Source organism: Aotus nancymaae, unplaced genomic scaffold, assembly GCF_030222135.1.
Source record: "Aotus nancymaae isolate 86718 unplaced genomic scaffold, 86718_ANA_hifiasm-v0.15.2.pri h1tg000067l, whole genome shotgun sequence".
Taxonomy (NCBI): Eukaryota; Metazoa; Chordata; class Mammalia; order Primates; family Aotidae; genus Aotus; species Aotus nancymaae.
This window is the reverse complement of record NW_026988482.1, coordinates 2,510,528-2,524,575: the sequence shown is the minus strand read 5'-3', so window position 1 is coordinate 2,524,575 and position 14,048 is coordinate 2,510,528. Positions and strand designations below refer to the sequence as shown.

The 14,048-nt window shown below is 41.4% G+C and overlaps 1 long non-coding RNA gene across 4 annotated transcripts in view; it reads right to left on the bottom strand.

The window, feature by feature from the left end:
* The window catches only part of LOC135270792 (uncharacterized), a 718,673-nt gene that overhangs the window by 703,240 nt on the left and 1,385 nt on the right, over nt 1-14,048 (bottom strand). For 3 of the 4 annotated variants that reach the window (XR_010338920.1, XR_010338921.1, XR_010338922.1), the window contains exon 2: nt 5,007-5,111. This is a non-coding gene — a long non-coding RNA (uncharacterized LOC135270792). Of the gene's footprint in view, nt 1-3,536; nt 3,595-5,006; nt 5,112-14,048 lie in introns of all 4 variants that reach the window. The other variant, XR_010338923.1, reaches the window with a different exon arrangement.

Here is a 14,048-nt window from a genome sequence, read left to right as displayed (position 1 = left end):
AAGACTGGTGGTAGCATAAACAAAGGAAGTTTAATTCACTCACAGTTCTGCATGGCTTGGGAGGCCTCAGAAACTTACAAACATGGTGGGAGGGGAAGCTGGTACCTTCTTTACAGGTAGCAGGAAAGACAGAGAGAGTGAAGAGGGAAGAATCTCCTATACAACCATCAGGTCTTGGCCAGGCGCAGTGGCTCACGCCTGCAATCCCAGCACTTTGGGAGGCCGAGATGGGCAGATCAAGAGGTCAAAAGATCGAGACCATCCTGGGCAACACGGTGAAACTCCATCTCTACTAAAAAACACAAAAAAATTAGCTGGGTGTGGTGGCACGCGCCTGCAGTCCCAGCTACTCGAGAGGCTGAGGCAGGAGAATTGCTTGAACCCAGGAGGTGGAGATTACAGTGAGCCGAGATTGTGCCACTGCACTCCAACCTGGCACCTGGCGACAGAGCAAGACTCTGTCTCAAAAAAAAAAAAAAGAAAAAAAAACCATCAGGTCTTGTGGAACTCACTCACTATCACAAGAACAGCATGGGGGAAACTGCCACCAGGATCCAGTCACCTCCCACCAGCTCTCTCCCTTGACATATAGGAAGTACAATTCAAGATGAGATTTGGTTGAGGACACGAAGCCAAACCGTATCAGTGATGTTTTCTCAATCCTGATATCTGGGGTCCTCTAGCACAATGGCTGGCCCCTCACACAGAGTTTCCAGTCAGCCTTCATTTTCCTTTGAGCAAGAAAAAATTACCAGACATTAGAGAAAAACCTGCTGCATGAAAGAGAAAAATCACAAGAAGCCCAGAAAAAAAATTTTTCCTGGAGGAAAGAGACAGTATGTGAAGAGACAAAGAAAGCAATTTGAAAAGCATGTCTTGATTAAAAGAGGATTTGCTAAGCCCAATATTTCAAATTTCTCTTTTGTTTGATACACTGGGATTTTGACGCCTTGAAGTAACATACCACGATAAGACTCAGACAAAAGCTATGCTATTCTTACATTCTCATAAAACAATTAGGGCCTACAAACACTTAGGAAAGTCATCACACATCCTCAAGGGTACGTATATTCTAAAGACTGCTATTATATTCAACTCTAAACTAAGCATTAAATAATCCAGATGAAATAGTTAATTTGTTACATATGGAAAATTACCAAAAGTGACTCAAGAATCAGGAATGAAAGAGTAGAAATCCAAAGAGTTACCTCAAATATTAGAAAGATAATAAAGGGATATTACAAACAACACAAGGCAAAAAAAGTGACCATTTAGATGAACTGGACAAGGTCTTTGAAAAACACATTAATCAAGATCAACGCATGATAACACAGAAAATATGAATAGTTCATAGAAAATACTATTTATGTAATAAATTGAATTTATCATCAAAAATGTATTCCCTTCAAGCCCAGATGGCTTAACTGGTTAATTCTATCAAATTTGAAAGACATAATGCCATTCTTATAAAAAGTATTTCAGGAAATAGAAAGAAAAACTTCCACCTGGTTTTATGAGGTCAGCATTGTACTGATACCAAAAACAGATGAAAACATTATAAAGAAAACTCCATCTGACAAAAATAGAACCCCTCATGAATATAGACATAAGAATTCTGTAAAATACATTAGCCCATTGATTACAGATGGAATAGCCCTGTGGTCAGACAGTGGTCGGCATCCCCCCGTGGAGTAACGTATTTGGAAAAGAAGAGCTGTGCCCAAAAGGCAGTACACTGCTCCATTAATTTTTAGAACTTTATCTGAACAGTTTTCAATCTACAGGCTTTCCACACATTTTGTTCAATTTATCCCTAAGGTTTTTGTGGTTTTTCTATATACTGAAAATAAAATTTTTTAAAAAGACTACTTAGTACTAACCATGTCAGCAAACAATGACAGAGCAAGGGCCTCTGAAAGAATACTATGCAGCCATCAAAAACAATGAGTTCGTGTCCTTTGTAGGGACATGGATGAACCTGGAAACCATCATTCTCAGCAAACTGACACAAGAACACAAAATCAAACACCGCATGTTCTGACTCACAGGTGGGTCTTGAACAATGAGAACACATGGACACAGGGAGGGAAACATCACACACTGAGGTCTGTGGGGGTGAACTAGGGGAGGGACAGTGGGGGGTGGGGAGTTGGGGAGGGATAACACGGGGAGAAATTCCAGATATAGGTGATGGGGAGGAAGGCAGCAAACCACATTGCCATGTATGCACCTATGCAACAATCCTGTATGTTGTTCATGTGTACCCCAAAACCTAAAACGCAATAAAATGTATATATTTTAAAACATGGAAAAAAACTGAAAAAAAAGTCATAATAAAGTTTTTCAAAACTCTGGAAATTAACCAAAGGCTTGCAATAACCCAGGTAGCATTCAGTCAAGAAAAATAGCTAGATCTTGACAGAAACTTGAGCTTTTAATTTTACACTCGTCTCATTTCCAACTTCCCAGCTCTTTAGCAGCCTTAGAGAGACAACAGAGGAAGAAAGATAGGCTTGGAGCTAATTTAAAGCCACATTTTTTAACTGAAATTATTATTTGATCAGTCTCATTATTTTCTGGAAAACCCTACTCAAAAGGCTTGTCTTTATTAACATGCAAGAGGGAAGTATGGGATGTCATATTCTAAGTGCTGAAAGAGCCAGGCATGGTGGCTCATATCGGTAATCCCAGCACTTTGGGAGGCCAAGGTGGGCAAATCACCTGAGGTCAGGATTTTGAGACCAGCCTGGCCAACATGGTGAAACCCTGCCTCTACTAAAAATACAAAAATTAGCTGGATGTGGTGGCGGGTGCCCATAATCCCAGCTATTTCGGAGGCTGAGGCAGGAGAACTGCTTGCATTCAGGAGGCAGAGGTTGTGGTGAGCCAAGATCGTGTCACTGCACTCCAGTCTGGGCAACAGAGCAAGACTCCATCTCAAAAAAAAAAGAAAGAAAGAAAGATGCATTAAGAAAAGATAGGCCGGGCGCGGTGGCTCAAGCCTGTAATCCCAGCACTTTGGGAGGCCGAGGCGGGTGGATCACGAGGTCGAGAGATCGAGACCATCCTGGTCAACATTGTGAAACCCCGTCTCTATTAATACAAAAAAATTAGCTGGGCACGGTGGCGCGTGCCTGTAATCCCAGCTACTCAGGAGGCTGAGGCAGGAGAATTGCCTGAACCCAGGAGGCGGAGGTTGCGGTGAGCCGAGATCGCGCCATTGCACTCCAGCCTGGGAAACAAGAGCGAGACTCCGTCTCAAAAAAAAAAAAAAAGAAAAAGAAAAGATAGCCATCAGAAAATTCTGACTATTAAGAACTTACTCCCTCATGATATTTCCTTTAGAGAGTACCATAAAGCAGTGGTCCCCAACCTTTTTGGCACCAACTCCAGGGACCAGTTTTGTGGAATACAATTTTTCCACAGACCGGAGGGAGGGAGGATGGGTTTAAGGGTGATTCAACCACATTATATTTATCGTGCACTTTATTTCTATCATTATTAACATTGTAAAATATAATAATTTTATAACTCACCATAATATGGAATCAGTGGGAGCCCTGAGCTCATTTTCCTGCAGTGAGATGGTCCTGTCTGGGGGTGAAGGGAGACACTGACAGATCATCAGGCATTAGATTCTCATAAGGAACGTGCAACCTAGATCCCTCAGATGCACAGTTCACATCCACAGTTCATGCTCCTATGAGAAGGTAATGCCACCACTGCCCTGACCTGGCAGGAGGTAGAGTTCAGGTGGTAATGCGAGTGATGGGGAGTGGCTGTAACTACAGTTAGAGCTTCACCCACCCACTGCCCAACTCCTGTGGTGCGGCCTGGTTCCTAACCGCTTCCACAGACTGACACCCAGTCCGTGACCTGGGAGCTGGGGACCACTGCCATAAAATACCTTCATGTGCTTCAGCTAATTGTATGTGTAGCTTGTTTTATTTCTTATTTTTATTGTTTGGTTCACTGTTGTCACTTTCAATGCAAATCTGTGCTCAGAATAGAACTCAATGTGACCCAACATTATTTTGATTTCATGAGAAAGATCATAGGCTCAGAATTCAAATAGACCTTAAGTCAAATCTTAACTCCTTTACCTAATAGGTAAGTGATTTTCATAAACTACCACCAATTATTAAGCTCTATGTACCTAGTCTAAATGTTGCTTAATTTAGCTTGTGATCAAGATATTGCCTCTAGTAGCCTTTTCACCTTCTGTAATGTAGCTAAGTGACAATCATGATCAGCAGTTGATCCTGACTGATAACAAGATAACTAAATGCAGTTAAAGTAGTCCTCCTGATTCTCAGGGATAGGTTCCAAGACCCCCAATGCATGACTGAGACCATGGAGAGTACAAAGTCTTATATATGCAGTCATGTGCCACATAACTGTTCTGGTCGATGACAGCCATGGTCCCAAAAGATGATGATGGAACTGAAAGATTCCTATTGCCTACTGACGTCATAGCAAGCATAGGGCGACACAGTACTCACACAGGACTCACCTGTCTGTGGTGATGCTGATGTATACAAACCTAATGCACTGCCAGTCATGTGAAAGTCTAACATATAAAATTATGTACAGGCCAGGCACGGTGGCTCACACCTGTAATCCCAGCACTTTGGGAGGCCAAGGTGGGTGGATCCCTTGAGGTCAGGAGTTTGAGACCTGCCTGGCCAACATGGTGAAACCCGTCTCTACAAAAATTACAAAAACTAGCCAGGGTGGCATGTGCCTGCAATCCCAGCTACTCTGGAGGCTGAGGTACAAGAATCACTTGAATCTGGGAGGCAGAGGTTGCAGTGAGCTGAGATCTGCCACTGCACTCCAGACTGGGTAACAGAGCAAGACTCCATCTCAAAAAAAAAAATTATGCATAATACATAATGCTTAATAATGATAATAAATGACTATGTTACTGGTTTATGTATTTACTATATTGTACTTTTTTAACACTGTTATAGAGCGCACTCCTTCTACATTTAAAAAGAAGTTACCTGTAAAACAGCCTCAGGTATGCCTTTCAGGAGGTATTCCAGAAGAAGACATCGTTATCACAGGAGATGACAGCTCCATGAGTTTCACTGACACTGAAGAGCTTTCTGTGGGACAAAATGTAGAGATGGAAAATTATATTGATAATCCTAACCCTGTGTAGGCCTAGGCTAATGTGTATGTTTGTGTCTTAAACAAAGAAGTTTAAAAAGTAAAAAAAAAAAGAAAGAAAGAAAGAAAAAAGCTTATAGAATAAGAAGATGAAGAAAGAAAATATTTTTGTACAGCTATATAATGTGTTTGTGTGTGTGTTTTAGGTTGTTTCTACAGGAGAATCAAAAAGTTAAAAAAGTTTTTAAGTGTGTAAAGTAAAAAGGTTGCAGTAAGCTAAGGTTAATTTATTGTTCGAAAGACAAATACAGTGATGTCCTAGACCTTCACATTCACCACTCACTCATTGGCTCAGCCGGAGCAAATTCCAGTCCTGCAAGCTCCATTCATGCTAAGTGCTCTATACATGTTTAAATCTTTTATACCATATTTGTACTGTAATTTATTTAGATACAAAATTCTTACCATTGTGTTACCACTGCCCACAGTATTCAGTGCAGTAACACGCCATACATACAGGTTTGTAGCATAGGCGTAACAGTCTATACCATATAGCCTAGGCGTGCAGTAGGCTCTACCAATCTAGGTTTGTCTAAGTACACTCTATGATGTTGATGCAATAACAAAATTGCCTAAGGACACATTTCTCAGAAGGTACACCTGTCATTAAATGAGTCATAACTGTACTATTTTTATTTTTTTCTTTCTTTTTTCTTTTTGAAACATAGTCTCACTCTGTCATCCAGGTTGGAGTGCAATGGCACAATCTCAGCTCACTGCCACCTCTGCCTCTCAGGTTCAAGCAATTCTCCCGCCTCAACCTCCCAAATAGCTAGGATTACAGGTGCCTGCCACCATGCCTGGCTAATTTTTGTATTTTTAGTAGAGACAGGGTTTCAACATGTTGGCCAGGCTGGTCTTACACTCCTGACCTCAGGTGATCCACCTACCTCAGTCTCCCAAAGTGCTGGGATTACAGGTGTGAGCCACCATGCCCAGCCTATTTTGTTCTATACATGCATACCTATGGATAGAGTTTAATTTATAAATTTAATCACAGTAAGAGATGAAGAACAATAATAAAACAGAACATGTATAACAATATGCCAGCATCACTACTCTTGCAGTTTGGGGCCATTACTGAGTAAAATAAAGATTACTTGAATACAAGCACTATGATACTGCAACAGTTGGTCTGATAACTGAGAGGACTACTAAATTATTAATGGATGGGTAATATATACAGCATGGATGCACAGAACAGGATTATTCACTCCAGGGTGGAAAAGAACAGAACAGCTTGGTAGTTCATGCACTCAAAATGGTGTGCAATCTAAAACTCATGAATTGTTTATTTCTGGAATTGTCCATTTAATATTTTTGGATGGTGGTTGACTGTGGGTCACTAAAACCACAGGAAGTGAAACTGTAGATAAAGAAGGACTACTGTAATTGCTTCATAAATTCCTCAGGTAGTTGGACATATTTTAAAAAATAGCTCCAGCTATCTTAGGTCTACAATGAATGTCACCCTTCACTAATACAATTTTTATTATTTCTCACACCCTGGTAAACCAAGTGGCAAATACTATTATCAAGTCAATGAAAAATAGGAAAGTGAAGTTGAGACAAATCAGGAGGAGAGCTCAAACTAAGATAATGCTTCCAGCCTGCAGTGCAAAGCTTCACAGGGGCTGAGATTTTTGTCTTATCCATTGATATTTTCTCAGAGCCTAGAATGGCGTCTCAACGAATGCAATATTTAATAAATGAAAGTATTCCATCTCTAATTACCAGTTGCATTTATGATACCCAAGGCCTGGCTAAGGGGTCCATGGTAAGGATGAAGAAAAAGACCTACCTAGCTCTCATAAAAGTAAGGGCTTAAGAGTTAGAAATAAACTATATTCCTTCTGGAATATATCATAAGTGACATGCTTTCTTTCAGAGATCTTCAGTCTAATACAGAAAATACTTCTATACCAATAATTTCCAGACATTATATAGAAACTAGCAGTGTGACACAAAATTGTACAGGAGTTTAGAGAAAGGAGAGATCACTCTAGACCATGGTTTGGCAAGCTATGCACCATGAGCCAAATTCACCCTGTGGTCTGTTTTTGAATGGTCTAGAGGCTAAGGATCATTTTTATATTTTGATTTAAAAAAAGAAAGAATACAGAGGCTATATGCAGTCTGCAAAGCCTGAAATATTTACTATCTGTTCCTTTATATAAAAAGTTTGTAGACATCTGTTCCAGACTTGAGTGAACAAAGAAGGCTTTGCAGAAGGCACACTTGATCGGGACAGAGATGAGATTTGGGAAGGGCACTTGGAAAAGCGGGAGTGACTTGGCTAAAAGCCCAGGGGGCAGTGGACTTTAGAGCACATTTGAATAGTGGTGACAAATCCCATTTGGCAGGGCTATGAGGTTTATGAAGGGGAGAAGTGAAAGAGAAGTCTGGAAAGAGTCTCGTGGTGCTGGCCTAAAGAATTTTGCTATGCATATAGTAACTGAGGGCATAATAGGTGCCAGAAAGAATTTTATGGAGTTTTTGCAGTGGCCTCTCTTCAAGCACTCTAGTGATGACAGTGAAGATAATTTTTCACAGTAGAGTATTACAGAAACATAATTTTTATGATAATTAGCAAGGGATATACCCCATGCTTTATTCTGGCCACCAAATAAAGTATAACAGCGATGTATATCCTCTTAACCTCAGCCTAAGTCAAACTGAAACTCCTAAATTGCTGCTTAAAGACATTTTGCTTTATTACTGCTCATCTCCTCAACCATCCAGCTCCCTGAAAAAGGGATTTAAATGGGATTTGAGACAGACCCTCCAGTGTAGCTTTGTTTCACATGACACTGTGTTATTAATGCATGACACTATATTATTAATAATATTCACCAACAAGCCTCAGACCCACTATTTCATCCTCATTTAGCAGCAATCTCCAGCAATCAGATAATTGTGCCTGTCTGTCTGGCCCGGGCACAAGAAGCACTTACACAGATTGTTCTGTTGGTCAGTTCCATTCACTGACAGCTCAGCAGGGAGAGCTCAATTTATTTAACGCATAAAGCTGCTACATACAATTGGAACCCCAGATAACGGAAGAGAAAAAAGGACTGAGAATGGCAATGGGCAAATACATGCTAAGATGGAATGAAATGGAGGGTCAGTCGAGGAATCCCCATTTTGGAAAGGCACTTAGGCTACCCCAACTTTCAACTTTTCTCTGAAATCCAGAGTGCCTCAGTTTTCTTTCCTCACTGCCTGAGAAGAGAGCAAAGCCTTTACCCTGAAATATATGTTTCCTGGATGCTGTCATTCTGATCAAACACATTGCAGTTCTCTCACTGGTCCACCACCCATGCCCTAGACTTACACACACACACACACACACACACACACACACACACACACACACACACACACACACACGTCTTTGTAATTAGAAAGGAAAGGAAAGTAGGAGGTCAGTCCAAAACAGGTGCAGGCTGGGCATGGTTGCTCATCCCTGTAATAACGACACTGGGGAGGTCAAGGCCCGAGGATCACTTGAAGCCAGGAGTTCCAGACCAACCTGGGCAACATCATCGCTATAAAAAAAAATTTTTTTTTAATTAGCTGTGTGTGGTGGCACAAACCTATAGCCCCTGCTACTCAGCAGGTTGAGGCAGGAGGATTGCTTGAGCCCAGGAGTTCGAGGCTGCAGTGAGCTATGATTGCACCACTGCACTCCAGCCTGGGTGACACAGTAAGACTGTGTCAAAAAATAATAAAATAAAACAAAACAGATGCAGTGAGAGAAAAATGAAGCAAGTTGAGGAAAGGGGTGATAAAATCACAGAAGAAACAGTTATAAATTATTTTATAATAGCCACAGGGTAGAGCAGGGCCACCTGACTTGGATGCAGATGAGGCCAGCGGGAAGAAAAAGTGATTGGATGCTGGGTCTTCCCTTCTGGCTTCCCAGCATCCCCTCTTCTTCCCCAGTGCCCTGGGTCCTTACATCTTTCCTACCTGGGCCTGTCCTCAACCCCTCTCTTGCTCTAAATGTCTTCTCCTTCCTTTCTTTCTTTTTTTGCACTCCAATTAAAATCTTCCTTTGACTAGTTATAATACCAAAATGATCTATTAGAACACGTTGTAGAAGCGTCTGTTGATCATATCTCAGTCCGGTCATTTACCAAGAATTTCACATTCAGACAGGCGACACAGGATGAATTCCCAATGGTAGTATAAACCAAAAAGCATCTGAGACAGGTCTCAATCAATTTTGAAGTTTATTTTGATAAGGCTAAGGACATGCCTGTAAGAAATAAACACAGAATCACAGAAACAGTCTGTGGTCTATGCCATCCTCCAAAGATAATTTTGAGGGCTTCCATATTTAAAGGGGAAACATGGGCTAGAGGAGAAAGTATGGTAATCCACATGTTGCAAGAGAAAAAGAGCAGGCAAGAGATGAGTCAACAATGCATTTGTCTCATGCTCAGTTAACCAACACTTTGCAGAAGATAAGGTGAATGCAGAGGAGCTACCTATGGAGATATTTAACCTTGTATCTGCAGCTATCTGCTGAGGAACAAAAGGAAAGTCAGCTTTTTGCATGACTCAGCTTTCAGCTTCATTTCTTTCTTTTGGAGTAGTGAACTGGGGTCCCATGTTTTTATTTTCCTTTCACAGTAGATTGTCAGAAGATGGCAGGATCATTGAAAGAAAGGAGAGAGGCCAGGCACAGTGGCTCTCACCTGTATTCCCAGCACTTTGGGAGGCCAAGGCAGGTGAATCATGAGGTCAGGAGTTCGAGACCAGCCTGGCCAATATGGTGAAACCTCGTCTCTACTAAAAATACAAAAATCAGCTAGGCATGGTGGTGCATGCCTGTAGTCCCAGTTACTCAGAGGCTGAGGCAGAAGAAATGCTTGAACCCGAGGTGGGGGTTGCATTGAGCAGAGATCACGCCACTGCACTCCAGCCTGACAACGGAGCAAAACTCCATCTCAAAAAGAAAAGAAAGAGAAAGAAAGGAGAGAAGGAAGAGACAAAAATGGGTAGAACAAAGAAGGGAAAGAAGGGAATATCTACCAAGTGCCATTGCGTTTTAGGCAAGGGGCTTTTCCATTTAGCATTATGTGAACAGCTGCCCACACAAGATAGATCTCCTGGGCTTAAATGGCTACTAGTGAGGAATTTAGATGTCACTAATCCAGACATCGAATAATCCCTAGAAAGAGCGGTAAGGAAATATAGGCAAAGACAATTCTAGGACCTTCTAATTTTATGACCCTAACATACCTTCTGGATAGCTAACAGTAAGACAATTACTGGACTCTGTCAGGGATTTAGAAAAGTCAGTCAACCACTCTGAGGCCCTGTTTCTTCATTTATAAAATAAAACTGCAGGGGAAATATGGTCTCTACATTTTCTTTGCATTCTTAAATTACATAATTCAATAAATGTTTCCAATTTTTCTCCTCTATAATAAGATCATTCCTATACCAGATAAACATGCTTCTCTTTTCCTTTCTTTCTTTTTTAAGACAGTCTCGCCCTGTCGCCCAGGCTGGAGTGCAGTGGTGCAATCTCTCCTCACTGCAATCTCTGCCTCCCAGGTTCAAGTGATTCTCCTGCCTCAGCCTCCCAAGTAGCTTGGACTACAGGTGTGTCACCACGCCCAGCTAATTTTTGTATTTTTAGTAGAGATGGGGTTTTACCGTGTTGTCCAAGATGGTCTCAATCTCTTGACCTCATGATCTGCCTGCCTCGGCCTCCCAAAGTGCTGCGATTACAGGCGCAAGACACTGCACCCAGCCGCTTTTATTTCTTCTACCTTACTCAAAGCTCATTGTTGTTAGTATTTTTTAGAAAAAAAAGCTCTCCTTACGCTGCTTCCTCCTTTCATACTGCCCATTTCTCTAATTTCCTTTTCAGCAAAATTCCTTGAAAGCGATTTTTTAGAATCTGTATCTTCACTCTCTCTCCTCCCATCCTCTTCTAAACCCACTCCAATCAAACTTTCATTCCCATCACACCACAGAAAGTCTCATGAATATGACCTCCAGTAGTCAATTCTCAGTTCTTTACTATTTGACTACTAGCAACACTTGTTTGCTTGTCTGGCTTTTCTGTTTCCAAAGGCTCTCCCTCAGAAGGATATTAGCAGCATTTGACACAGCTAATGACTTCCTCCACTGAACACTTTCTTCACTTGGCTACCGAGACACTACACTTACCTGGCTTATGCCTACCCTTCTTCAGTCTATTACATCATTTTCTGTTCTTCGCTCACGTCCCAAATTCCAAACGCAGATGCATCCCAAAACACAGTTCTTATTCCTCTTTTTTCTGCTCCAGTCATGCAAAGGATGACTTCATCTGTTCCATGGCCTCAAAGACCACCCATGGGCTGAAGACTCGCAAACCTCTCTTTTGACACCAGAGCTATGCGTCCAATTGCTGACTGAACGACACTATGTGGATATCTCACTGGCATTTCAAACTGAACATGGCAAAAGCCTTCCACTTCCTGCTTCTTGCTCTTTCTGAAGTTTTTCTAGCCCGATTCAGTGGCAAATCCGTCCTTCCAGTTGCTAAAGCCTCTAGCTTTGGAGACATTCTTGACTTCTCTCTTTCTCTCACACAATGTATCTCATCCATCAGCAAATTCTATCAGCTATATGTTAAATATATAAGCAAGAGTCCAGCCCCTTCGCTCTACCTCCACTACCATCATTTCTCATTTGAATTATTGCAATGGTCTTTTATAACAGTTATCATCAAATTGGGATCAGTGGCTCATGCCTATAGTCCCCTTAACTTGGAAAGCTAAGAAGGGAGGATCGCTTGAGGCCAGGACTTAGAGGCTGCAGTGAGCCACTGTCATGCCACTGCACTTCAGCCTGGGGAACAGGGCAAGACTTTGACTCAAAAAGAAAAAAAAAAGCATAAACATAATAGTCACTATTCATGTTGGAAACAGATGGTACACTGCCTTAGTCTGGGCTGCTTTAACAAAATACCATAAACTGGTAGCTTATAAACACAAAAAATTGTTTCTCAGAGTTCTGGAAGGTGGGGAAGTTTAAGAATAAGGTGCTGACTGATTTGGTGTCTGATGAGGGCCTATGTCTTCATAGACAGCCATCTTTTCACTCTAAGTCCAAGACCAAGGCAGAATCCATCTGACAAGGGCTCCCTTTCTGTTTCACAGACAGTTCCTTCTCAATGCGTTCTCACAGGGTGGAGGAGGGTCTCTCTCATGCCTCTTTTATGAGGGCGCTAATCCAATTCACAAGGCTCTACCATTATGATCTAATCACTTTCCAAAGGCCCCATCTCTTTGTACCATCACATTGGTTATTAAGTTTCAACATATTAATTTGTGAGGAGACAAACATTCAGACCACAGCCAAATGGAAAGTTTAATTAGAGGACTGTTTACAAAGATGTGGACAGGATTAAGGGAAACTAGCAGAAAATGTTCAAGTGCCCTGTGACTAGCAAGGCAGTAGGGGCCAGTAGCAAAGGCATGACAACCCTTAAATTTGAAGGAGGGAGAGGCAGGAGTAATTACCAGAACACATGCACACAGTAGGAGCTGTATTCTTCAGCAGACCAATTCAGTCAGCCTACAGCAATCACCAGAGAGTGAGAAGTAGAAATAAAAACCATGAATTCACTTTCCTCCTGCCTTCTTATCTCCTGACTACAGAACTAAATTGAACTCTAAGACAGAAAATGAGGGAGCTGCTCATTGATACAGTGCATTAAGGTCACCTCCTAACCTTTTCTGCTCCTCTGGAACATAGAACAGGATAGAAAGGTAGAGAGAGGATCTGGGGAAAAGTGAAATGCCTCTAGCAATATAGCCTCATCTGCAAAACAGAAGTAAATGTTACTTTCACAGAGTGAAATGAAACAATCTAGGTAAAGCATTTAGCAGAATGTCTGGCACATGGTATTTGGCTGGTGGGGGAACCCCTTACTTGCGTGGCATTATAGTTACAAATGTGGATTTTTGCACAGTGATAATTTACAAACTTTAGGTGATGACCAATTAGTGGGCTGTGAGTTTGGTAGGTTTTCTAGCACTTACTTTTTAAGAAACAGAAAAGACCAGCATGCATTTCATGAAGTAAGGATAAGTATTGTCTCATAAATACACTTCTACTACGTATATTTGCGTGTGCAAATATGTATTTTCTCCCTGGGTCACAGTGTAACATGCATTTCTTACTAAGGATGACAGTCAAAAAAGCTGAGAACACTCTCAGCTACTGCTCTTGACTCTCACATTTCTTTCCAAGGAGAAGTGACGTACCTGATTTATAAATGTGGGACAAGAAACTAAGAAGATGTACTTGAATCCTTCTCATTCTTTTGTCCCTAGCCCTCTTTTGTCTTTTATTCCTTTCTATAGTAAATAATATGCCCCAAAGATATCATGTCCTAATCCTTGGAACCTGTGAACGTTACCTTATATGGCAAAGTCTTCGAAACTATGATTAAGTTAAGGATCTTGAGATGGGAAGATTATCGTGGATTATCTGGATGGCCCCTAAATGCAATCACTTGTATCCTCTCAGAGGAAACCAGAAGAAGATTTTACAAACAGAAGAGAAAGACAATGTAAAGATGGAGCAGAGTGAGATTTCAAGATGCTGGCTTACAAGGCTGCAGTGATTCAGTCACAAGTCAAGGAATGCTGGCAGCTGCCAGAAGCTAGAAGAAACCAGGAATGATTATCCATTCATCAGTCAATGGACATTTAAAAAGATTACTTTTCAAAGCTCTTTCTAGGATCTTGACAGGTAGGTAAGAGGCAACCAGACTTAGATTCCTGAGTGAGGTAACATGAGAATCAGGAAGGCTTTGCACTCTGGCTTCCCTCATAATAACAGCCCCACACTGAGTGACG